This window comes from Mustela lutreola, chromosome 14 (assembly GCF_030435805.1).
Source record: "Mustela lutreola isolate mMusLut2 chromosome 14, mMusLut2.pri, whole genome shotgun sequence".
Lineage (NCBI taxonomy): Eukaryota > Metazoa > Chordata > Mammalia > Carnivora > Mustelidae > Mustela > Mustela lutreola.
The window spans coordinates 49,265,387-49,290,670 of record NC_081303.1 but is presented as its reverse complement, the minus strand read 5'-3'; the positions used below and the strand labels follow the sequence as shown (position 1 = coordinate 49,290,670).

Sequence of the window (25,284 nt, the reverse complement as noted above, 5' to 3'; positions counted from 1 at the left end):
GGCTGACCCCGCTGCCTGGGTTGACCACAGTGGGTGCCATGCCTGCAGACAAGGGAGCAGAGGAGAAGGGAGGGCACACAGCCCCAGAGAGAAGCGCCCACCCAGGGGGGCTACACTTTCCCCTACTAAGGTCTGTGATATTTTTCTATAAACTTCTAATAAAGCCCCCCCACACTTTTTCCTGCTTTGTAACCAGATGAACTAGAAGACGAATCCTGTACCTGTTTCAGAAGGTGGTTGTTGTGACATAATGTGAAAGCAGCTGGCATTTAGCTGACATTCGATAAACGTTGTCGAATCTCCCCATGTTCCTGTCAACCAGTCAGTCACTCGCTTGGCAATGGAGAGAGGAAATCTATGTATGTTTTAGGCTAGGGTTGGACCTCAGCCTTCATTAATCTGTAAAACAAAGACTTGACAGCCTGTTGCAAATATTACCTGCGCGAACCCTAGGATCTAGCTCATAATGAATGAATGGTGTGTCAGACTATCATTTCTGCTGCTATCGCTGTTGTTGAAGACACAACTCGTGTTGTGTTGGGGCTTGATCTAGGCAAGCAAGGAGGACTCAGGGAGAGCAGCATCCCAAGCGGGCAGTGAGAGAACAGAGAAGGATATGCTCCGTAGTGGCATCAAGGGGCCGGGCAGCAGAGAGAAGGAATGGAAATGAGCCGTGGCAACACCCAGGGGAGCTCAGGCAGTTAAGCATCTGACTCTTGATTTGGGATTAGGTCATGATCTCAGTCATGAACTCTTGATTTGGGCTCAGGTCATGATCTCGAGCCCTACATCAGGTTCGGTGCTCAGTGCGGGGTCCGCTTGAAGTGCTCTCTCTCTCTCTCTCTCTGTCTCCCTCTGCCCCTGCCCCTGCGCTCTCTCTGTAAATGAATAATAAAATCTTAAAAAAGAAAGAACGAAAGGAAGAAAGGAAGGAGCAGTGGGGAATGGGGGGAGGCCCTGGAATACGAATCCTTATGCCTACCTAGCACTCGCACATCCCCAGCCATTCAGCGTGTATGCCAGGCTTTCCCCCACTGCGTTTCCTTTGTCCATCACAACACCCTATAGGGCAGATCAGGAAGGGTAATAATATATACACGTTATAGAGGGGAACATTGAAGTTCAAAAAAGATCTGTGTCATAGGTACCAACCAAATCTACATCCACTCTTTTATCCGGTGATACCACAGTGCCTCTCAAAAGTAGGAGAGAGGGGCTGAAATGGGAAGTCAGGATTGGAAGAGAAACTGGAGGATTTCTCTGCGAAGTTTGTTTTCATTCCAAGGTCTCATTTAGATCCTTTCTGGGCATCCCAGCAATGGAACGGCTCTGGCCAGTCCAGCTCAGGGGCTCCTGGATGTAGTAAGCAAGGGACTGCAAACTCAGACAACACGGTGTGGGTGTGCGGGGTAGGCTAAGGATTGATACAGCAGGTAGATGGATACCCAGCTTCTGTACTGCGCCCTGGCCCAGGAGATGACTTCCTCTGGTAAAGGACAAGGGCACAGCCTTCACCATCTGGCCAGAAGTCCATAGGTAACATGGGGCTGCCCAGCAGTGGTGTCCAAAGCCCTCTCTCAGCTCAATGATGTATGGAATCTAGGCCTTATGTTTCTGAGGTCAGAGGTTTTCCTATCCCGCTCTCCAGGGACACAAATTCAAGTTCTCACCATCTGGCCAGAAGTCTATAGGTAACATGGGGCTGCCCAGCAGTGGTGTCCAAAGCCCCCTCTCAGCTCAATGATATATGGAATCTAGGCCTTATGTTTCTGAGGTCAAAGGTTTTCCTATCCCACTCTCCAGGGACACAAATTCAAGTTCTCTGGAACACTGTGCCATTTAGGGCTTGCTATGGGCCCCAGGGCTCATGACACTTGCCCTTGAGCGGAAAGGAGGTGATTCTTAGCCACTCTGCGTCCTGGACATGACCTCTCCCTAAATCCTAACGTAGTGCCTGGCATACAGTTTGTGCTCACATCATGTTTGTTGAAAGAACAAATGAATAAACGAACAAGCAAATGAATGACAGATTGGCCTGACAATCACATCAGCCTGTGCTGTCTCACACGACAGCAGCCCCAATCGGCTGACTCTTAGCCCCCAAATCAGAGCTCTGCAGCCAACCCAGCAGAGGGGGAGAACAGAGGGCTTCCCCTGCACACTTCCTCTGACCTTTCAGAGATGCTATGCCCTGTGGAAAGGAAAGGGCCAGGGTTATCCAGACGGGGGAAGTTCTGCCCACCCCTCCCCAGGCCTTCGGCTCCCCCTCTCAATCACCTCGATTCTCCTAGCTCCAGGCCCACTCACTGGGAGGAGCCGCAGAAAGTTCCAAGAGAGGAAACCCAGCTCCATTAGGAGCGCCACAGTGATGAGGGTGGGGCCAGCAAGTGCTTCTCCTTTGCATTTTCCTCAGTGCTAATGACCTTGATTGTTAAGAAAAGCAGAAACAATAACAACCATGGCACAGCGCTTTTATGGTTTCTGACGTTTTCCAAAGTGCTTCTAACACATGACCTCACCATGCCATTACACGCCATCCTTGGAAGGGCTGGGCTGGTTCTCTCTGTGACTTGGGTAGAAAGACTGGGTAGTGAGGAGGTTGGGCATTGATCTGGGTCACATGTATGGCACTGATGGGATCAGGGGCCCAGCCACAGACATGGAGTGGGGAGAAGTGGGGTCTAGTTCCGGCTTGGCCTCAAACTATCAAACTCACTAGGTGTCCTTGGGTGAGTAAGTCTCCGGGTTTCAGTTTTCTCCCTTGCGAAAGAGAGCAATGGCCCCATTCCCCAACTCTGTCCATCTCGAATGCCCTGGCTCAGTAAAATGAACAATCCACTCCGCCCTCCAGGCCAAGCCTGGTAACTTGCACCAAGGTCAAGGGAGCCCCTGGAAACGTGGATGCCAGATGTGTCCATCCTAGCATGCTAACAGATGTCATCTGAGTGTGTCCCACAAAGAAGGCTGTGGTACAGACGGCAGGGAGGAAACATCAAAAAAATCATCCTAATGGTCCACAAGCACGAGGAGACCATACACACAGAGGGCTGCTACTGAGGCCAGATGCCATCCTGACTGCGACCCGGGTGCTGGCTCAGACAAAGGCTGGAGTCATTCCAGCGGCGGGGGTTGGGGGGGGACTGGGGTGGGTGGGCAACAGACAGCATTGGACGTTCCATGATGCTCAGTGTCCTCTGCCCTTGGCTGCATGCAGCAGCCCAGGTCTACTTCCCAACCCACCTCCCCTCCCCCAACCTCAACTCCATCAAATCTATCCTCTCTCCCCATTCAGATCCCATCTGGCAATCACCTCCTCCAAGAATAATTCCAGGTGAGCCCCGCGAAATTCCCACTAGTACCCTGTAGACCGAGCATCACTGGGTCATGTGTCCTGGGCCAGAAGAGGCTTCAAGTGTGCGATCCTGCTCTTGTCGGCCACCAGACTTGGGGGGGGGGGGGCAGGGAGACGAAGAACAGAGTGGGTACTTCTGATTTGCTCCTTTCTGACTTTTGTCCAGCCTTAACTCCCAAGACATGAGGCAGGGCATTCGGGGCAGAGGAATAGTAGACTGTGGATGGACAGCACTCCCCTCTCTCCCCTGTGGGCAGCTGACCTGGTCAGTTACGAAGAAAGGCTAATGTTGGAATCTCGGCCAGAGTCCGGACAAGGGTTTGGCCGATGTATCTACCTCCAAGGCCAAAAGTCTGGATTGAGAGGGAGGGCAGGCTGGCCCAGCAGATGGCCAAATTTCTCCAAACCCGACACACAGTTCGGATGAAAACATCTATCTCACAGCACGGAGTGCAGTCACTGATTTCCAATAACTGCTAACGTTCCTGCGAGGCTGCACCATATGAGATTGCCTTTTATAGGTCCAAAGTGGTTGCATCTCGGCAATTTCATATGGTCCGTGGTTCAGTCTCATACCTTTGTCACGTTCCCTAGGAGAGAGCAAACCCCCGAAGGCTTGGACCTTCTGTATCTCTAGCTGATTTTCCTTCATTTCTGGCTTAGGACAGAGCAGAATTGTGGCTTTGAAAGGTACTGCATAGATACATCTTAATCCACCATCCAGGCAGGTGAGGTGGGGGTGTCTTAGGGCCTGTCCTACTCCCGAACTTCAAGAATGGCTGTCCCCAGGACAGATTCCTTTACGACTCCTTACCTCTGGTCATCCTGATAGAAGGACTCAACTGGGCGACAGGCTTCTGTGCTACATTGTGCTAGGCCCTAAGATAAAAAGAGTTCAGTTTGGGCACTGAGAATTTTACCCTTTTGTAGAAAAGGAGCCTTGAATCAGAAATGCCCTTGTCCAACCAAGCCTGGTTTCATTTTACAGTGGGGGAGACAAAGGCCCAGAGACATCACCGCCTTAGTCAAGGTCACACAGGAAGGCCAGATCACCAGTTTTCTGACTCCCGGTCCCATGCTCTTCTGGCAGGCGTGGCAGCACCCGAGGACAAACTCTGCCCTGTCTGCCCCCTTTCAACTTCCTGGCTCGCGCTCTTACAGGCTTCCTAGCAAGACAGAAGGGGAATTGACTAAGGGATCGATAGCCCTCCCCTGCATGAAAAGAGCCCTGAGTCATGCCAGGGTTTCCAGGGAGAGGACAGAGAGACACAGAGAGAGAGAATGGCAGTCCTGGAAACCTGATCTCTCTCCAGAGCTGGGACCAGGCTGGAAAGGCGGGGGTGGATAGCACGGTGATGATCTGGGTCACTGACAGTGCAGCGGGTACAGGTCCCTGCCAAGGAGGGCGGGGGGCGGGCGTGGGCAGGGAAGGCCTTGCTTAGCCCAAGCATGAAGGCTTAGGGCAGGCACTGCCAGCTTCTTTGAGAATCACCGAATTACAGAATTCAGAAGGGATACAAAAGGTTGGTTAGAAACAGCCTTGGGGCCGTCAGTGGACTCCTCCTCTCCTAGCCTGGGACCCCTCCCCAAAAAGGAGGTGGATGATTCTAAAAGCCTGCAGCTCCTACCCTTTCTCAGCTGGCCCGCAGCATGGTGGGGAAATGCCTGCTCCCACGTGTTGCCCCTGGCCCAGCTGGCCCACCCAACTGTGCCCAGCTGCTCCCACCCGGAAGTTTGGAAAGCGTGGTGCTGACAGCAGTGAGGGAGAGAAGGAGGACCCCCAGGGGAAACCACGCTGTCCAGATGCCCCCTCCCTGTGTTGTATGGGGCTGGGGGAACTGAGAAAGGGTGGTCCTGTGGGTCAGGAGTCTGGGAGAGGAGAGAGAGGAGTCCCGGAACCTAAGGGTCCTTCCTGGGTATTGATGTCTCTCCCCAGCTTAGTATCAGAAAAACTCCAAAACTGAGAAAAAAAACAGTACCATAAACAACTCCAGACCCTTCACTGAGAATCACTGATTGCTACTATTTTGTACGCACATACATACCACACACCGTACTATTTTTGCTGAACCACTGGACAATCACCTGCAAACCCTTGGCCCCTAAATACTTTTGCATACTCTCTAAGAATGAGAATATTCTCTTACAAAACCATTCTCATTACCACTGTGACATCATTAACAATTAATAATGACATATCATCTCATACCTGTCCCAGAATGTCTCTTATGGTCTTTTCTTTTTTTTGACCCAAGATCCATTTAAGGTTTATTCATGGCCTTTGGCTATAATGTTTCTTTAGCTTCTTTACATCTGGCCTGGCTTCTGCCTTCCTGCCCTTCTGCCTTGGCACACAATTTCAACGTTTCTACTAATGACATCCACTTTTTTGAAGCCTCAGTCCGCGGTCACGTGGAATGGCTCACATTTTAGATTTGCCTATGGTCTCCTCACGATTAGATTCCAGATAAGCATTTTTGACAAGACTACAGGTGACGTCTCACTCATCAGGAGGAATTTGGGCTGGGTGGGCCCGCTAGGGCCGATGTTTGGTTATTGGGTTATGGGGATCAGTGCTGAATGTCCCTGTCGCAAAGGCAGGTGTTTCATTTTGCAGGGAGTAAGTAATTCATGAGGTGACAGGCACTGAGATAGATCAACCTTTCACCCAACGGGTTTAGCATTCATTAGTAAAGCCTGGCGCGTACCAGCTACTACATGAGGGGTCGCAAACTGGGAAATGTCAAGGTCTGTCAGTGCCGCCATCTTTCATTAGTTGGCATCTTTTTGCTAAGCGGTTTCCCTCCCTGTCCCACTTTAACCATCAGAATGGACTCGCGGCATCTTTTATTCGGTGTCTCACAATCTACTACTCTTATTCTTTTCAAGGCTCAATGTGTCCCAAAACTGCATTCGGGGGGGGAGCCTTCTGAAGCCAACTCTGGTGTCCTTTGGCCACGAGCATGTTCTAGCTTTCTGGCATCACATGATTCACGTGTATGTCCCCAGTCCCACACTTAGAACCTGCCATTTCTCCAGGGAGCACTGCTTTCTGGTTGGGGGGGGGGCAGTGGTCCTTAGAAAGAAACATCTGGGAGCCAGATGTGCTCACCGTTACCGGGTAGCACTGCTTCTAGACCCTTCCAGGGAATAGGCCTAGGAGTTAAAGGATCACGGGGTTTCTGCCTCACCTTCCCCAGTTCTGTATTTCTGTCTCTCTTCTTCCATAGTGAAACCCTCATTTCCAAAGCTATCAATATGGTTACTCATTAGATCTATCCTATAATAAACAAAAAACTGTTTCCAATTTCTGACTCCAACCATGACTAATAACACATTGATAAAGTAAAGTTCAAGATTTTTTTTGTAGTTCTTTTTATACCAAGAATATACATTCCACTAAGCATTGAGGCATTACACCAAAAAAATTACTTGAATTAATTATTTTCTTTGACGAGTAATCAAATGGACATTCAGTTAGGTTCATTACTTCTGTTGCGGTCGGTTTTGGGGTTTACTGTTTTCTTTCTCTGCGATCTAATTTAACTGGTAACTATGTAAAATATTTATACCGGTACAAAACCCAAAACTGTCTAAAAAAGTGTCATAGTAAAGTTTCATTCCCATCTCTATCTCCTCTACCTTGTTCCCACCCACCCTACAGGTAACCATTTAAATTAAGTTCGGGTTTAACCTTTGTATGTGTTTGTGTTTGTGTGTGTGTGTGTGTGTGTGTGTGTGTGAGTGTGAGTGTTTGCAAAAAACTATTCTTACTTCTCTTGCTTTCTCAATGCAAAGGTGGCATACTACACAGACTCTTTACCATCTCGTATCTTCCATTTAACATATGCTAGAAATCATGTCATATCAGTTCACGGAGCTCCTACTTTTTTTGGCTGCATAGTACTCCAGTGAGTAGATGTGCTGTTGTTTATTCAGCCAGTCTGTTAAAGATGGCCATTGGGTAGCTTCCAGTGATTTCCTTTCCTGTTACAAATATGCCTTAAAGAATCACCTTGTGCATATGTCTTCTTGTATCTGTGAATGTGCATTTTCTGGATAAGTTCCTAGAAGTAGGACTGTTGGGTAAATGAGTATGCTGTTTGGTTAGATACTGCTGGCTTGCCCTCTCTAGGAGTTGTACTGGATTGCACTTTTAGCACTGACTTTGCAACCTAGGTGGATCCTGGGAGAGGTGTTCTGAGCTGAGAGTTTCCCTGAGCCTCTATCTGAGAGTCCTTGACCTCCCCACCAGTAAAGACACAGCCTCACACTGCCCCTGCCCTAGTGATCTGGCAAAGGGGTCTCACCGATGCCATCCCAGTTCATCATCCTGAATTATCCTAGAGCTTTCTGTACTTCACTTAGGAAATCAGAGCATGGAGAAGGGATGAAGCTGAAGACATCAGCCAGAGAGGAATTAGAGTGGGGAAGGCAGTGGAGAGAAGGGATCCTTGCCCCTTGCTGCCTGATTCTCACCTCCCTTTTCTCTCCTTTGGTCTCTCCACATCTCACCCCCGCCCACTCCCCAACACAACTTGGCTCCAAGAGCTCCTGTGCTGACCAGGAGCCCTTGGCTCTGGTCCTAACTGGATCCTGCCTGGTTTCCCTCCCACAGGACTGTGGGCTGACCGCAGTGGGCTGGCTTAAGGTGGAGGCAGAATCTAGAAGTCCCTGTCATTTCTCTTTTAACACGTGCAGAGGAAATAAGTCAGTGGAGCAAGCCTGGCTCATACCAGGGAAAGAGGAAAAAGGCGACAAAGAGAGATGTTGGGAGAGGAAGCACAAAACATTCCACACAAACCTTGGAGACTCCAGCCCCAGGGGCTGCTCTCTTTCTATGACCCACTCTACAGAAAGGGGAAAAGGGAAATGAGCAGGGGAAAGGAAGTCCTCCCAGTCTGACCAATGATGGGAATCAAGTCGGAGGAGCAGGGACCTAGGCTGGGAAGGGAGTGCTATCTGAGGGGTAGGCTGGGGGAAGACATCAAAGTGCTAGAAGAATTCCTCCAGCGAAAGCAGTGAGGGCTCAGGGTCCAGCATTCCTCTTCAAGGTCAAATCAAACACCTGGGCAGAACACCTGGGTCAAACACCTAAGCCAAACATGCTCCTTAAGGTCCTGGGGAGCCAGAACCACTGCCCTTCTTTCCTCCTTACAAAGCTTCATGGATCTGGAAGGCCCCAAACAGGCAGAGTTTATCCATGTCTTTGGGCACTGGGTCCCAGACCAAGAACATAAACCAAAAGAGAAAAGGGCCCATGAGGATTACTGGGAGCAGCTAAATTCTTGAAATAGAGGCAGTTTCCCGTGGAATGTTGAGTAGCTGACAGGTGGCAGCTGAGTCCGGGCTGGGCCAGTAGCCCCAGGGGCTCTCTTCCCTCTGAAGACCCTCCAGCCCAGGCTGGGGAAGACTGAGGCTCCCAGCATCATTGCTCAGTGACCGCCACCCCTTCCTCCACACCACGTGCCTTCTCCCGGCACTCAGACCCTGGGCAAACTAACTGCTCTCCTTCTGCCCTTGACTGGGCGTTCCCATTTTGACTTTGTTCTGACACCAAAGACCACAGAGATCGGACAAATCTGACTCAGCCACTCCCTCCCACCATTACAGCGGGCGCAGTCTTTCCATTGTGCGGAGGGGAACTGAAGCCCACAGGGCTAGCTAGGCATCAGCCCCGAGGAGGGGCGATTCTCCGGCTCTCCCGAAATGTCACTCCTTCTTTCAACAAACGTTGACTAAGCACCTTGTAACATGTCAGGTACTGTGCTGAGAGTCCCGAGGCTAAGACTGTGCCTCCTTCGATCCAGCCTCGAATCCAGACTTGCCCTTGAATCCAGCCGGGGACACCGAGGTGGCGGCGGGCCGGGGAGGGGCTGGAGGCTCAGCACAGGCCGGGAGGCAGCAAACCTGGGCTCGGCGGCTCCGGCGCCTCCCGCGCGGAGTACTCGCGGGAAGGCAGCGCCGGGGGGCGGAGCCGAGCTGCGGGAGAGGCCGCGACGGGGCGGGGCGCCGGCCGCCAGGAGCCCGGGGGCCGCGGGTGTGCGGGTGTGCTGCAGCACAGGCGGGAACAGAGGAGAGGTGCCCCCATCGCCCGAGCCCCGCGACTCCAGGCCTCGGCGGGGTCGGGGGATGGGAGAGCCGGCGCCTCGGCGCGCTCTAGATAGGGACCTGCTCCTCGGGGACAAGCCCTCCCCGAACCCACCAGAACCTACCCCTAGTCAGAGCACTGAAAGTAGGAAGGCCAGCCGCTGGGATGGTGGGATTATGGGCCCCCGCGGTGGCAGGGCGCGCGGGGGGGGGGGAGGGGTGATTTCGGGTTGAACCTCAGCAAGATGGTGGCAGGGGGATGGGGCTCCCCAGCAGGAGGGGAGAAATGGATCCTCCTTCCCCTTTCCTACAGAGCAAGAGCACGGATCCTGTCTTCGGTCACCTGCCCGTTGGGGAAGGCCTCACTTCATTCTCCATCAGGAGACAAGGAGGGAGAAGCTGCCTGGCCTTGGAGTGCACTCAGATCAGTCATCCAACGCCTCAAAATAAAAACTGGTTCCTGTTGCTCCCTGGGCCCCCATTTAATCTCTCCTCCAACAGTCCTTTGCTTCCTTCTTCCCAGCTGCTAAGCTCCCACCTTTAGTACCCGTCCAACCAAACCAGCTGGGGCAGAAGGCAGGTGCTTCCTTCCCCCCCACCCCTCCCCCAGACCGACCCGGCTGATCCGTCAGCTTCAGGTCCAGGACCCACCTCCCAGCGCCCGCTCCCCACGCCACCACCCCTAGCCAAGCCAGACCCCCTCACTAAGCCACTGGAGCCACCACCTCCTCCTGCCCTCCTCCTCCTTCACCTTTCCCCAGCCAGCCCGTCCTGACCGCCTAGGCGCCCCCTCCACGGTTTGTCCCAGCCTAGGATGACCCTGGTCTCTTCCCTTTCTTCCACGGAAAGAGAGCCGGCGCTGAGGGGGCTGCAAGGGGGCTTCGGAATAGGAAGGGCAAGAAGGGGCAGCTCTGGGGAGGAGCTCTAGAAGGGAGGGGATGATCTGCAGCCAGACACCCCACCCAGAGGAGATGGCGCTGTAGCCCGGGATTCACTTCCCCTCCCCCGCCGCGTCAGTTGCGTGCCCGCGATTTCTCCATCCGACATCCCCCCTACCAGGCCAGCCGGCGCCGACACCGCGTCTGCAAGTTGTTGTAAGTCCGGCAGGAATGCCCGGGGGAGGTGCCTCTGGCCAGCAGAGTGCCCACTCGCTCCCGGGATGCGCAGGCCACTCCCGCGTCCCCCCCCCCACCCCGCCCCACGCAGCTGGAGAAGAGCGGTGGGTCCTTCGGAGACGCGGGAGTGCGGGACGCGGGCCTCGCCTTGGGGAGGGTGCCAGCCGGCCTCCTCCACCCCAAGAGCCAGCCAAGTATGTGAGGGAGCGAGCGTGTGCAGGAGAGCGGGAGGGACCATCCCGGCCCCATTTCCAGCTCCTCTGCAAGACGGCGCCCTGGCTCAGGACGCTTGGGGACCCTCCCCAGGATGCCTGTGACCAACCCCCAGCCGCCCAACGCTCACCAGCTCCACAGGCACCAGCCCTGGAACTGCAAACTTTCCAACTTCACCCCCTGCTCTTTCCTCCCCCGTGGGACCAGAGATGTGTGGGGCGGTGCCCTCAGAGACACTCAAACAGTTGGTTCTTGACGCTCGGCACACACTCAACAACAGCGGGGCGAGGGAACTCCCAGCTTTTTCCACAGCTAATTATAGACGTGAAAGTCTGAGGATGTTTTGCAAGCGGCAGAGAAACTGCTGAGGTTTCTCCACGAAGCTAAAGAAATTTAATTTGTGAATTTGTGCACTACCCTCCCTACCCCCCAACTTCTCCAACCTCTACCCCCCCCCCCCGTGAGCCCCTCTCCCAGTCCCTCATCGCAGGCCCTCCTTCCTGTTGAAAATTTCTTACTCAGTTCTTTTTTTTTTTTTTTTTCCATCTCTCTTTGGGGCTTTGGAGAAAGGGAACAGACGCGGAAAATATTTTTGCAACAGTTTTCCATTCTGCGTCTCATTCCCAAGCCAAGGGGGAGGGGGAGGGCAGGAACGGATGGAGGGAAATAAATGCTTTTTCCAAAAGCGCAGTTTGGGTGTGAGAAAGACAGTCTCTCCATCGCCCTACCCCCCACGGCCCAGGAATGACAAAAACTAGGAAAAGAGAAAGAAATCACTTGTTTGATTACGCGGTCTCTCAGAACGGAATCTAGGAAATACAGTGTTTGACAAATCTGTGCGTGCACACACACAGACACACATGCACACACACAAACACACACACTCCAAACCCAGTGGCAAGAAACCCGCTAGGCAAGAAACATGCTAGGGAGTTTTAGAAGCCATTGAGAGCAAAGAAAGAAACAAAGTTTGCAAATCTCGAGTCAATTCATTCTCTGCAAGCCTACCTCTCTTTCTAGCAAAGATCCAGGCTTCTTCAAGCGGGACTCTCCCTCCGGGTTTCCATGGACGGGGTAGGATGGGGGTGACCACCCACTGGTCTCCCCAGTGTGGCAACCACGTTATTGATGCTGGCTTTGCTCTCTCGCCTTTCCAGCTACCGCCGGGGAGTGGGCTGGGTCTCCTCCCCCGGCCAAGGGAAGGACCGCTCAGGTTCCGGGAAGAAAATGGGTGCTGGACCGGTGTCTCTGGCCTTGCTCTCCTCAGAGGGATGGTTCCCCAGGAAGTTCGTGCTTTCCCCCTCAACCCCCAGCTTTGGACGGTCTCAACAGCAGAGCTCTCCTAAGAAAATGCTTGTCATGGCAACAGCTCCAGCCAACTCCGGCCAGAATCTTGCTCACCAGCTCTGGAGCATTGAGGGAGGAGAAGGGGGAGGAGCGAGAGCTGGGACGGAGGTGGGGCTTGGCTGAAGGCCAGACCATTACTCTACAGTTAAGGTGGCACGATTTCGAGCTGCAGCTGCTTCCTGGTTTGTCTTAAGGGGGAATGGAGAAATGGAGGGGAGGAATCCTCTCTTCTCTCGGGTTTCCTCCCCGCCCTTGCTGTCGCTTGTGGGAAGGAAAGTAGGGTGGGGGGTGGAGGTGGGGAGTGGAGGTGGGGAGTGGATGTGGGTGGTGGTGTTCTACCGTTGCTGGGTGGAGGGAAAAAAAGGAAGCTTCTGCCGGAGGTTGGTTTCCTGCAGCTCCGAAGGGCCTCTCATCCTCTTACTCACTTGGACCCAGGACCCCAAAACCCAAGGTGTCTGCTGCACCTTGGTCACTGGCCCTCCACCCTCCTTCCCCCGTCTCAATAGGGGGCTCCCTGGAGGAGAAGGAATTGCTTTGGATGCACACTCTTTGCTTTCACACAAATCGTAGCACACACCTCCTCACCCAGACTTCACACACACAGGATCCTGGGTCATATTTTGCTCCCTCTTGCCTCCCTACCTACCAGGGGCCCATCCACAGTGCATGATAATAGCTGCTTTCTTATGAGCCCTACTGTGTGTGGGCTAAAGCAGAAAAGCTTTGCATGCATGGTATTATTTCCGATGCTCCCGGCAATCTTGGCAGGCACTTATTATCATCCTCATTTCAGAGTTGGGGAAATTGAGGACCAGTGTCTGGCCCAAGGTTATTTATACACATGGTTAAGGACAGAGCCAGGATGCAAAGCTAAGTCAGACCGACTCCAAAGTCCATGAATTTTCCTGTGCTTGTGTCCTGCTCCAACACACATTTCCATGTTCATTTGCCCTCACTCCGGCATCCATGCACACTTATACACAGCCTATAAATTGTTAATCACGCCTCCACAGCCACACCCCCACCAGCACTGTGCAAGAGTGCCACCCATAGCTTTTGCCTGGATTTTGATTGTAGCTTTCAAGTACAAACATGTACCATCCACTGATTCACACAACACATCTACATTGACTGATCTAATCCCACACCTACCTCGGCACACCACTCATTCATGTTCATGTGCTTCTGGAAGGCACGTTGATCTATACTTCACAGGTTAGGGTTGTCAACTGTGCAGTGAAAAAGGTGACCCAGCAGAACTTCAGGGCTTCGGGAAAAGGCCTCTTAGATCCATTCAGCCTAATCCAGCCCTTCACACCATCCCTGCCCTGCTTTGCATCCTGTCCTCCCCGCCCCGGGATGGAGAACCATAGGCACAAGGAGAAACAGACTTGTGAATTAGACTCCTAGGGTCTACTTTCCTTCTGTCCTTTAGCATCGTCTCTGATTTCCTAACATTTGGGTCCTTTTCTCCTCTCTTTACTTTCCCATCCCGCTGCTTCTCAGTAACCCATACTCATCCTATTTCTGAACCCAGGGAAAGTTAAACAGATAAAAAGAAAGAAACTGTTTTAGATTTGTTACGCTGGGCACAGAACTTAGAGCTCCCCAAGATGGAGACTGTCTGGTGTCATCCATCCGGGGAACCAGGTCCAAAATAAGCCTCTGCCTGTCCTGTGCTGCTTCTCTCCTGCCCAACTGGTAGAAGATTGCAGGGATAAGGGGGAGCACATAGCACCTTCTATGGAAACCATCCATGGAATTCTTTTTTTTTTTTTTTTTTAAGATTTTATTTATTTATTTGATAGAGAGAGAGAGATCACAAGTAGGGAGAAGGGCAGGCAGAGAGAAAGGGGGAAGCAGGCTCCCCGCTGAGCAGAGAGGCAGATGCGGGCTCAACCCCAGGACCCTGAGATCATGACCTGAGCTGAAGGCAGAGGCTTAACCCACTGAGCCACCCAGGCGCACCCATCCATGGATTTCTTTCCAAGCTTCACCCAAGGGTGAGTTTGGTTTTCATTCACTCCCCACCCTCTCCCAACTTCTTGGGCCCCTCCCACCCCACCTCCCCCAGGGCATTCGGAGGACCTGCTGGCAGGGATAGGGACGTACCTTGTTAGAGTTTGGGAAGTCCTACCCAAATGTCAGCTTCAGGAGCCCAGATGGGCTGTTGGGGAAGACATGGGAATGGAAGGAAAGGACTCCACGAGCAGGCTTCAGATTTAACAGCTTGTCGGGCTTCCTGCTGGATTGCCATAACCTGACATTTCAGAGCCCAATGAGTGTCAGTTGCATCTTTATCCTGAGAAAGCCAGTCTCCAGAATGGTGCTTTAAATGTATTAAAGTATATTTTAAGCTTGTCTGCAGTGACTGTGCGTGGAAGCATTGCCTAACTGTTCAGTAAACTTGTCTTGGGGGAGTAACAAGTTAGGCCAGATGTGTGGTCCCATTAAAGGAGAAGTCGACTTCGGCTGCCTGGTATGTGGGGGCTGAGACATGATGTCAGTTGCTAGCTGGTTAGTATGTGAAAGGCAAGATCCTCTCTTCAAACTCCCTGGGGAGTTTTGGGGAGACAGGCTTTGGGGGGGAGGTGCCGCCAGAGAGGCTCCCTTGTGTGTCCCACCTCTGGCTGGCTGGTCCTCCCTTCTCTCAGAGCCCAGGGCTGCCCCCTGCCCAGGTGGGGGTGGTGGGATGAGAGAAGAGGAACCCTCCACCCCATTCCAGCCCCCAGCCCTTGTGGAGGCAAGAGGGGAGGATGTGAGAGGTGGGTCAAGGTGACTTTAGGGGTCTTTAGCTTGATCTCTGCAGCTAAGCCAGCCACAAAAACCTGTGCTTTCTGGAAACCCAGAAGCCTCCATGGGTTATTTCTTCCAGCAGCAGGCTTGAGGTCTAGAACAGATAAAAATCAATCGACCCATAGAAATAACCACTAAATGTAAGACAGTGGATTTGTGCCCCTCCCCCCACCTTGGCAAGATGGAGGGGGTACGTCTACCCACAAAGGTTTCTGCCTGGGCTGTCGTGTATAGCTGATACTGCCCCAGCCTCCAAGGAGGCCCCTTTTCTTCTTATCCCCACCGCTGGGCCATGGCCTCCCTAGAGCAGGCCAGTCTCGGCAGGGTGGCCTTCACAGCAGACCCTGTCCCCACCCCTCCTCTCATTTGAAGAAAGTGCATTCAGCCTTGTCTCTCCCTTAGGTGTTTAACAGAATATGTTCGTCTGGCCCCTTGAGAGCTCCCTCAGGAGTTCCCCAGATCACACTGGCAGATTCTCCTCACCTCATTTGAAGACTATCTTTCTTCTCACTGTTAACAAGGGAATTGTCATTTTACTAGTGGTCCCACCCCTAATTGGCCCAAACTGAGCCAATTAGATCCTTTCCTGGGATTTTTGAACTTAGGACCACCGAGAGAACAAGGTTTGCTTCCCTCCAGCAGAGGACACTGTGAGGTGCGAGCCTCCTGAATTTTCAGCGGCCATGTTTCCTGCACCCGGAAGAAGGCGGCCTGTGGGAAAGAGTAAAGCTTACATGGGGAGAAAGGCTGAAAGGAGAGGGGAAGAGTGAGTCCTGGCAACATTTGAGTCAACTGTACCTCATATCCCACTGTGCTCTTCCTGTTCCTACGAATGAGCTGGTTATGTGACTCATTATGCACGCATAAGTTACACTAATTTGGGTTTTTTGGTCCCTGGTACGAGGTGATACAGAAAGTCATATAGAAACCCTTTGAGCTGGTATCTACCATTCAGGCATACTCATTTCAGTGAATTTTATTCATTCATTGTATTCATTACTGGATACCTACTATTCAAATCAGGATGCATTTCTTGAATGTTGAACGGCTTCAACATCCACTGGGCCCAGACAAGATGCACAGAGATAATAAAGCTTATAGTTTAGGAGAGGAAAAAATATATATTAGTAGCGTAAGTAACCACAATAGAAGGTGTTATAGTTGTTCTTTGAAATATATTTATTGAGTGCTAGATAATACGTGTTAAAAAGTGAAGTGTGAAAATATAGTAGTCCCCCCCTACTTTTTTTAAAGATTTTATTTATTTGACAGAGAGAGAGTATAAGCAGAGGGAGTGGCAGGGAGATGGAGAAGGAGAAACAGACTCTCCATTAAGCAATTAGCCTGAGCTGGGGCTCATTCCCAGGACCCTGGGAACATGACCTGAGCTGAGGACAGCTGCTTAACCAATGAACCACCCAGACGACCCACACTAGTATCCCCCACCCCACCCCACTTATGTTCCAAGACCCCCAGGGGACACCTAAAGCTTTGGATAGTACTGAATCCTAGCTATGTTATGTTTTTCCCTATATGCACCTACCTACATACCTATGATCAAGTTTAATCTGTAAATTAGGCAAGGTAAGAGATTAACAGCAATGACTACCATACTTCTATGGACACAGGGACTGATTTCTTCTGACAAGAATGTTAGAAGACTCTAGGGACGCCTGGGTGGCTCAGTGAGTTAAAGCTTCTGCCTTCAGCTCAGGTCATGATCCCAGGTCCTGGGATGGAGTCCTGCATCGGGCTCTCTGCTCCGTGGGGAGCCTGCTTCCTCCTCTCTCTCTCTCTCTGTCTGCTTCTCTGCCCACTTGTGATCTTTGTCAAATAAATAAATAAAATCTTAAAAAAAAAAAGAATGTTAGAAGATTCTAGAAAAGAGATGGTATTTGGAGATACCTGAAAAACCTTGAGGAGTAAGCTTTAGTATGTTTTGGAGGAGTGGGTGGGGTAGACCCCTGAGGATAATGGCATGAGCAAAGAGGTACAGAGGTAAGAAGGATGGAGCGCAGGCTGGGGGACTGGACTACTAAGGGCGCTGAGCGGCCCCTTTGGGTCTGTGTTGAGCAAGCTTGCTGTAGCAACAGTATGGAAGGTAGATTGGAAACCTAGGGGGCAAGCAGGGGTGACCCATGCCCGGTGCCGTGCTGGGCAGTTTCATATAACATAGTTATATATAACACAGTCCTTGTCCTCTAGAAGCCTCCCATCTAGCTGTGGAGACACATAAAATAGATAACAACAGTGTTACCTGGGTGATGCAGTGGGTGGTGTCTGACTCTTGGTTTTGGCTTGGGTCATGATCTTGGGTTTTGGGGATGGAACCCTGGGAGGGGCTTAAGCGTGCTTAAGTTTCTTGCTCCCTCTCCTGCTGCCCCTCCCCATAGCACAGGCGAGTGTGTAAGTGCCCTTTCTCTCTCAAATAAAAAATAAAAGTAATCTGGAAAAAAAGAGAGAGAGAGAGATAACACCAAAAAAGTGTGTGATCATGTCTAAAACTTGGATCTAGATGAAAAAGCCAAAGACAGTCTAGTGAAGGGGAAGTTAGAGGTGGGCTGGAGCCTTTGGGGGATGGCTTCTTCTAGCTGGTGGGGAGCCAGCTGGACTTTGAAATTCTTCCCAGTGTCTCTCTTCCCACTCCCCTGCAAAGGAGTCTGGTGATGGCTGAAGGCAAGCTCTTTATCCAAACAACATCTGTCCCCATGCCTCCGGTCCTTGTCATACATAACCCCGGGCAAGAGGAGGAAACTGGATCCAGGAAGTCAGAGCTGGGGAAACTGATGCAGCCACAGGTTGGCCCCAAGGGCTCAGGGACAAACGTGCCCCCATAGGGACAGGGGGTTAAGAGGGACAGGCAGAGTCATCGAGACAGAAAGTCCTTAAAATTGGCCTGAGCCTAGATGACAAAAGATAAAAGGAGGCTGCAACTAGATAACACAGCCAAGGTTCAGCCCCCAAGATGATAGATAATATAGTCAAACAGCTTGCGCCTGAGTCTGTGGGAAGGGCTGTGCCAGCAATCAGATAGGGAGCTTTCTGCCCCTGGGAAGACAATAGTTGGCTTCAGCTGGGAGGGTCCAAGGGCGACGCGGTTGGACAGTTCTGGCTGTATTTGTGTGACCAAGGAGCAAATCTCAGCAGCTGTCTCAGGGCCATTTTCACCCCTGCAGGAACCTTGCTGGGTCCTCCACAGGAGGCCCGGCTTCCAGCTCTCCCCCTTGCTGAGTGTGGGTGGTCATCTACTCCCGACAGGCAGCAATTTCATTTTTCCCACTTCCTGCCATTCCTGCGGAGAGGACTGGATGGGACAGCCCTTAACTGCAGTCGTTAGAAGGCGTGGTGTCGGAAGGGCAGGGGTGTGATGCTGAATTAAATCAGAGTACGCTTCCTCTGCTGGCTTGGATGAGCTGGTCTCAGAGGATCGCCAATCTTTGTCACCGCAGAGGTCTTTGTGGCTCAATTTTTGTTTGTTGGGGTTTTGGGTTTTTGGTGTACTGACGGTTTCAGGCTCTGATGCTGGCAATCACAAGGTTCAGTGGGGGTGCCGAGAACTCTGTTGTACTGGGCCATGTTGGGCAGAGCAGTACTGGGGGAAGGCACTGGCGCTGGGCAGTGCCAGTATGCATCCAGAGGGCAAGCCTGTCGGACCACGTGGTCCTGGGTGGAGGGGACTGTCTCCCTCATTTCCGCATCCCCAGGGATTCAGCGCCTCTGGGGCATCAGTAGGCATCTGGGGAAAGGAAGGAGTACAGAATCTGATGCGGGAAAGCCAGAGCCCATGGAGGTGAGGCTCGAGAGCGGTTTCTTTTGGATCCAGGGCCTTCGGTGATCTGAAGAATCAGTTCGATTTACTTGGAGGCCTGTTTTGCTATTCCGATTGTATTCTGGTTCCGCTGTTTTTTTGATGCTGTAGTGGTTTGGTGTTAATTTTACTTTGAACTCATTAAGTAGGTTTTCGATTTGTTTTTTTGTTTTTTGTTTTTTTAAACTCTAGTTTGGTTCGTGATTTGTTTTTCTAACAAAATATTTGTCTTTCATTTGTTTCAGTGCAGAGCAAATGAGTGTACAGCAACTTTAAAAATAGTTTTCGGTTAATGGCTGTGCTCAGCAGAGCCGAGGGAGTGAGTGTGGAAGGAAGGGAACGAGTGATGGCTTTTGAATTTAATTTTTAATCCTAATTAGAGTGTCAGCAATGCCTTAAGTGCTCATTAAATTTCAAATGCAGATCAAAGAAAACCCAACTGCAAGGATCCTTCCTGGCCCCCATGCCAGACAAGAATTTACGGTCTGCCCCATCTCCTGGGTCCTCTACTCCAGAGTGTCCATGGACTCGTCTGTGTTTGCAGAGAACTTGACAATTTACAAAGTGCTTTTTCTGCATGGGATGTTTAATTTGACCCTTGCAATAGTCCTATGTGATAGGGAGAAGGGGGTGTGAGGTATTATTCCCATGCTGCAGATGGGGAAACTGAGGCTCGGACAGACAGATTGACTGAACTACTTGAGATCACCACATTTGGCAGGCAGGAATAGAACAAAGGTCTCCTTCTCCTCCTCCTCCTCCTCCTCCTTCCTCTTCTTCTTCTTCTTCAGATTTTATTTATTTATTTGACAGAGAGAGAGATCACCAAGTAGGCAGGCAGAGAGGTGGGGAGGAAGCAGGCTCCCCACTGAGCAGAGAGCCTGATGTGGGGTTCAATCCCAGGACCCTGAGATCATGACCTAAGCTTAACCCACTGAGCCACCCAGATGCCCCTAGAACAGAGGTCTTCTGACGGCTAGCCCAGTACTCCCCCCCCCCCCCCCCGCTTGGAGCTGACAGGCCCTCTCACCCTGCTCAGCTCAAGCGGGTTCTGCAGGCTTCAGGATCCATAGACTCGGGGAGGGTTGGGGAGACCTGGGGAGATCAGCCTTGCTGGGAGGGGATGCAGGGAAGGGGAGCCAGCAGTGGAATCTGCCTCCATCCTAAGAATTGGATTCTAGCCCTTCTGGTTCGTTCTCAAGCCGATACTGAATTGCGGATTCCAGAAATTCCCCTTCCCTCACCTTCTCACCTGGGAAGGACCACAGGAGGTGGGCTCTTACAGAAACCTAGAGTGGGATTGGCTTTGCAGCAGAGGCTTGGGCATCTGGCACCATCAGTCTTTCCCATTATTTAAATAGCCCTTGAGCCCCCCCATCCCCCTGACTCCTTGGACCAAGGCTTCCCCCTGGGACCTGGGCAAATGCTTGGGTTGGGCACCTACCTTTCAGTCACTCATTAAACTATTTGTCTGCTCCTACTATAGCCACTTTTCTCGCATCATCTCCTTTCACTCTAGCAGTCTTAAGAAACAGGTGTCATTACACTGGTTTCCCAGGGAAATGACGGTCGGAGAGGACCGATGACCAGTAAGTCACAAAGCTGGGGCCAGCTGTCGTCATTCCGACTCTGCCCCACCCCTCCGTGCTACTTGAAAAGAAAGAAAAGAAAGAACAGACGTAGAGAGGGGGCGGTATCCAGGCCCAACCCAAAGGCAGGGAGGAGATGATTTTAAATGTCTGCCTAGCCTGTGTGTCCATCTCAGTTTAAGAGCTCCCGGAAGGCAAGATCTGAAGATGGCAGAAACGCCTGTGCCCCCTTGCAAAGGCTTTCACAGATGAAGAATAAGGGGGGGAAGGGATAACTGCTTTCCATATTTAACCTGGGAAGTAGGGGGGGGGAGAGGGGAGCAGGCAAATAGAGGGGCAGACCCAAGTGTGAAGGGAGGCGTCCGGAGAGCCGCTGCGGCGTCTTTAACAAAAACCTCTTGCTACCCAACAAGAGCTGTCTGTCTGGTTCCCTCCCTACCTCCGGAGAAGTTGGCACCCGCTGCTCTGGGGAAGTCACTCCGTCTGTCTGACTGTCTGTCCATAGCCCTTCCCTGAAACACAACTGCATCTGACTCAACAGGTAGAAATACTCTTCTTTAAAGTTGCCCCGAGGAGACTACTGCCTTCTTGGGTTACACATTTCTGCTTTTATCTTGAAGAAGCGAGCAAATTCTTGAGGAGGTCTAACCTGAGCACTTCTTCTCGAAAATCTGGCAGGCACCCACCAGAAACAGAAGGAGGACAATAATGGAGATGTGGGATGCTTGAAGACTGGTATAGGGCCATCCCTAGCAGCGGGCTCCACGCTGACCGTTGTTGTGACCGAGTGGCGGCGTGGGGAAGCGGGGGGTTGGGGGAGGTTCTACCCCAGAGGGACCTTTGTCTACGGGTAGTGTAGGCAAGGATGATGGAGGGTGGAAGCCAGAACCAAGTGGAGGTGAAGAGGGATCACTTCTATTCGTTGCTGCAGTCTGACTTCATTTATCTTCTGTTTTTTTTTCTGGGGTTTGGTGTTTGGGGTGACGAGACAGTAGGTAGGCAAGAAAAGCAACTCCTCTTTGTGTCGCTTGGAGGAGTGTAGCTTACCTGACCAATGCTAGTAGCCAGCATTCTATTTAGTGTTTGCTGAGTGGCCTTTTGCGAAGTTCTGAACACCTCTTATGGGCTCCCCACACCTGCGACGCAGGAGTCCAGGACACCTTTCCCTTTTTTTTTTTTTTTTTTTTTTTAAGATATTATTTATTTGACAGAGAAACAGCAAGAGAGGGAACCATGCAGGGGGAGTGGGAGAGGGAGAAGCAGGCTTCCTGCCAAACAGGGAGCCTAATGCAGGGCTCCATCCCAGGACCCTGGGACCGGGACCCGAGCCAAAGGCAGATGCCCAACCACTGAGCCACCCAGGCACCCCAGTGGACACTTTTCCTATCATGGTATGAGGTCTGGCTAATTAGTTCGAGGGGAAGACCAACAGCAGTACCTTGAGTCAAGATCCTTGGAATAAGTTAGAAAGAGCCAGATTCTTAAACTGTCCACTCCCCTAAAACGTGGGGACATCTAAAGGTCATCTGGTTCTTTCCTTCCGCATTTTAGGCAGCATGGTCCTCGTCACCACCCACACAGTCGCTGATGCTGGATCAAGGGGAGAAGATGATTCTGAGCTCTGCCCCAGCGGGCCACCACTCCCAGTCTCTGTGAGAACCAGGACCTTCCAGGAAGCTTCCTACACTTTCCATCGAAGGGGGAGCCTGCAGCCAGCCCTCTGGTGCATCCCGTTCAGGGCTGCAGGGCATCATTCACCACAAGAGGTCTAGTGCCCAAGCTGTTATCACCCTGGAATCACAGGCATTGGGCTACAATTTCTGCTTGGTAACTGCCCGGCGCAGTCAATGTGATGTCATCTCCATGTGATAAGCTGCTCAACAATGACCAGTGTTCGGCTTCTTGTGTGATAAAGGCTGAGAAACAGTAGTCCCAAGATAACTGTTGCTCGGACCTGCTCGCTCAGCCATCCCTTAAGACTCAGCTCAGGTGTCACCTCCTCCTAGAAGCCTTCCCTGAGTTCCCTCTCCCAAAGCCAAGTTAGGGGCCCCTGGGATCTCCAAACTGTTCAGAGCCGGCCTCTGTTAATGTGCCTGCCATGTACTACAAGGACTGTTGAGGTTTTCCTTTTTCTAGACTCCAGGCCCCTTGAAGTCAAGGACATCTTACTCATTTCTGTATCTCCAGCAGCTGGCATGCTACCTGGCATAACAGGGGTGCAATAATTATTATACCGAGAATGAACCCACAGTTGAGTAACTGCCTGCACGTATATAAAGTGTGGAAGTATGGTCGATGCTGGAGGTTTCAGAGTTGGTCACAAGGAAGAGCATCCTACCTAATGGAATCCCAGAGGCAAGGAGACCAAGAAATCTGTTATCTGGAGGTCTTTAAGAAGGAGAGTCTGGGCTGATCCTGGGTTTTGCCGGGCCTGGGAATGGGGCCGTGGGTCTCTGACTCCACTGGGAGCCACAGATACTAAGAAAGGAAGTGAAGAGTAGGGTCAGGGTCTCTCCCTCTAGGAACACACCCTCTTTCCCCCTCCTCTGTTTCTGCCTGTAGTGTAGCAAATGTTGAAATCTTTTTTTTTTTTTTTAAGATTTTATGTATTTATTTGATAGAGAGATTGAGATCACAAGTAGGCAGAGAGGCAGACAGATGGGGAGGGGGGAAGCAGGCTCCCGATGAGAGACAGCCTGATGCAGGGCTCGATCCCAGGACCCTGAGATCATGACCTGAGCTGAAGGCAGATACTTAACCAACTGAGCTACCCAGGCGCCCCGCAAATGTTGAAATCTTAAAAAAGCCTTTGAAATAGGAAGTCTTGGGTGGAGTCTATACTCACCATAGATCATACGCTTTCTGAAGTTCCAGATACTGTGATAAAGGCTTATGTTACGCTCTTGTATTTGAGCCTATGATAATTTGAGGGGTTAGTATCGTTATCCTCATTTTATAGAAGAGGAAACTGAAGGTCAGAGAGGTTCAGTAACTTACCCAAGGTCACAGCTGGTATACAGCACTACTAGGTTTCTTTTTTTTCTTTTCTTGATTATTATTTTTTTTTAGAGAGGAAGAGAGAGAGTGGATGGGAGGGGCAGAGGGAAAGAGAGACTCTTTTCTTTTTTTTTTTTTTTTCTAAAGATTTTATTTATTTATTTGACAGAGATCACAAGTAGGCAGAGAGGCAGGCTGGGGGCGGGGGGGGGGGAAGCAGGCTCCCTGCTGAGCAGAGAGCCTGATGCAGGGCTTGATCCCATGACCCTGAGATCATGAGCTGAGCCCAAGGCAGAGGCTTTAACCCACTGAGCCACCCAGGTGCCCCAAGAAAGAGACTCTTAAACAGGCTCTGCACCCAGCGTGGAGCCTGATACAGGGCTCAACCTCACAACCCTGAGATCATGACCAGTGCTGAAATCAGAAGTCAATGCTTAACAAACTAAGGCACATAGGCGCCCTGGCACCAGGTTTCAAACCCAGTTTCCTCACTCCAGAGCTTGTATTTTCTCTTCTAAAGCCTAGAGTCCATGGCTCCTGGACCTCTGGCTTTTCTCCACCCCTATTCCCTACCTCTACTTGCCCTCTCTTAGCATTTAGTTAGAAGTTTAGAGTTCAGGACGCCTGGGTGGCTCAGTGGGTTAAGCCTCTGCCTTCAGCTCAGGTCATGATTTTAGAGTCCTGGGATCGAGGCCCGCATCAGGCTCTCTGCTCGGCAGGGAGCCTGCTTCCCCCCCCCCCCCCTCTGCCTGCCTCTCTGTCTACTTGTGCTGTCTGTCAAATAAATAAATAAAATCTTATAAAAAAAAGTTTAGAGTTCACAAAATAGTTTATTACTGGGTCTGGCATCTTGGTGGATAGACTCAACCCCAGGGAGCTAACTCAATTAAACAGATTCCTGAACTGGGAAAACTAGACTTCTCCAAGTAGCTTCTGCCTGGGAGGCAGTTCCAGTCAAAAGCCCTGGCCTTGTGCTTTAAGACTGAAGACAAAGGCGGATAAGACTGACTGGAGCCCTTGGGGGACCAGGAGTATGTCAGAAGTTCCTCACGTCATCCCCATGCTTCAGTGCTTCTCCTAACCCTGACACATACATTCATGGTCAGCCAGACGTCCTCATGTTAGGAAGCTTGATTTGCTGATTCCAGGTAGGATCTGCAGTGGACATTTGTTGCTTTTTCTGCTTCCGGTAACAGCAGTTTAACTTTTGTTGGAAAAATCACTGCTCCCCTGTGCTCAGATCTTGTATCCTGGGAGCAGAGGACTCCAGGAGTGAGAGTAGAACCCAAACCGGGCAATAAGACTCAATTCTGAGACTTCGGTCGAAACTCCTTCTGGTAGAGTGGAAGCAAGTAGTGTTAACACCTGCCATCCCTAGGGCCATCTTGCCAATGTCTGCTAGAGAATGGGGCCAATGTAGTTGACGGTCTAGCTCTAAGTTGGAAGGAAATCAGTTTTGATAACATGGTGAGAGCTCTGTATGCAGACAGGCCTGATGTCCTTACAGATTTAGCTCAAGCCAGGGATACGTGGGTTTCTTTTCATTGCAATGAGAAAAGAAATCCCAATTTCGGACTTCAGCCCCATACTCATTAATATCTATCTATCTACCTACCTATCTATCTATCATCTCTTCCCTCCAGTCCCAGAGAACAGGAGTGAGTTTCTCTTCCTCCTCACCTTTCCTTTTCTACATTGACCGTTTTTCACTTCCCTTCCCTTCCAAGTTGTCCCTGGAGTTTGGTTCCACCTGATTTCATCAGAATAAGCATGTCAGCGTATGTAGAGAAGGAAGAAGAGCAAGCCTCCAGAAAGTATGGTCCAGACAGGAGAGGTGAGGCCATGGGAAGATCCAGAAGCAAAGCAGTGTTCCTTAGAAGCCCTCCTTTTGGGGTGACCCCAGCCTGCACAGAATCCCAGGAACAGCCTTAAGGCTGTTAGTAACCACTAAGTTTGGGAGAAGCAGTAGCCTTGGTC

At 51.3% G+C, this 25,284-nt stretch overlaps 1 protein-coding gene across 7 annotated transcripts in view; it reads right to left on the bottom strand.

Moving 5' to 3' along the window:
• Positions 1-12,190, bottom strand: part of ATP2B4 (ATPase plasma membrane Ca2+ transporting 4) — a 94,209-nt gene extending 82,019 nt beyond the window's left edge. For 4 of the 7 annotated variants that reach the window (XM_059146978.1, XM_059146972.1, XM_059146975.1 and 1 more), the window contains exon 1: positions 11,779-12,189. The gene's annotated coding sequence lies outside the window, so the exon portion shown is untranslated. Of the gene's footprint in view, positions 1-10,498; positions 10,647-10,900; positions 10,920-11,778 lie in introns of those variants that run through there. The other 3 variants (XM_059146977.1, XM_059146974.1, XM_059146973.1) reach the window with 3 other exon arrangements.
• Positions 12,191-25,284: the final 13,094 nt, after the last annotated feature.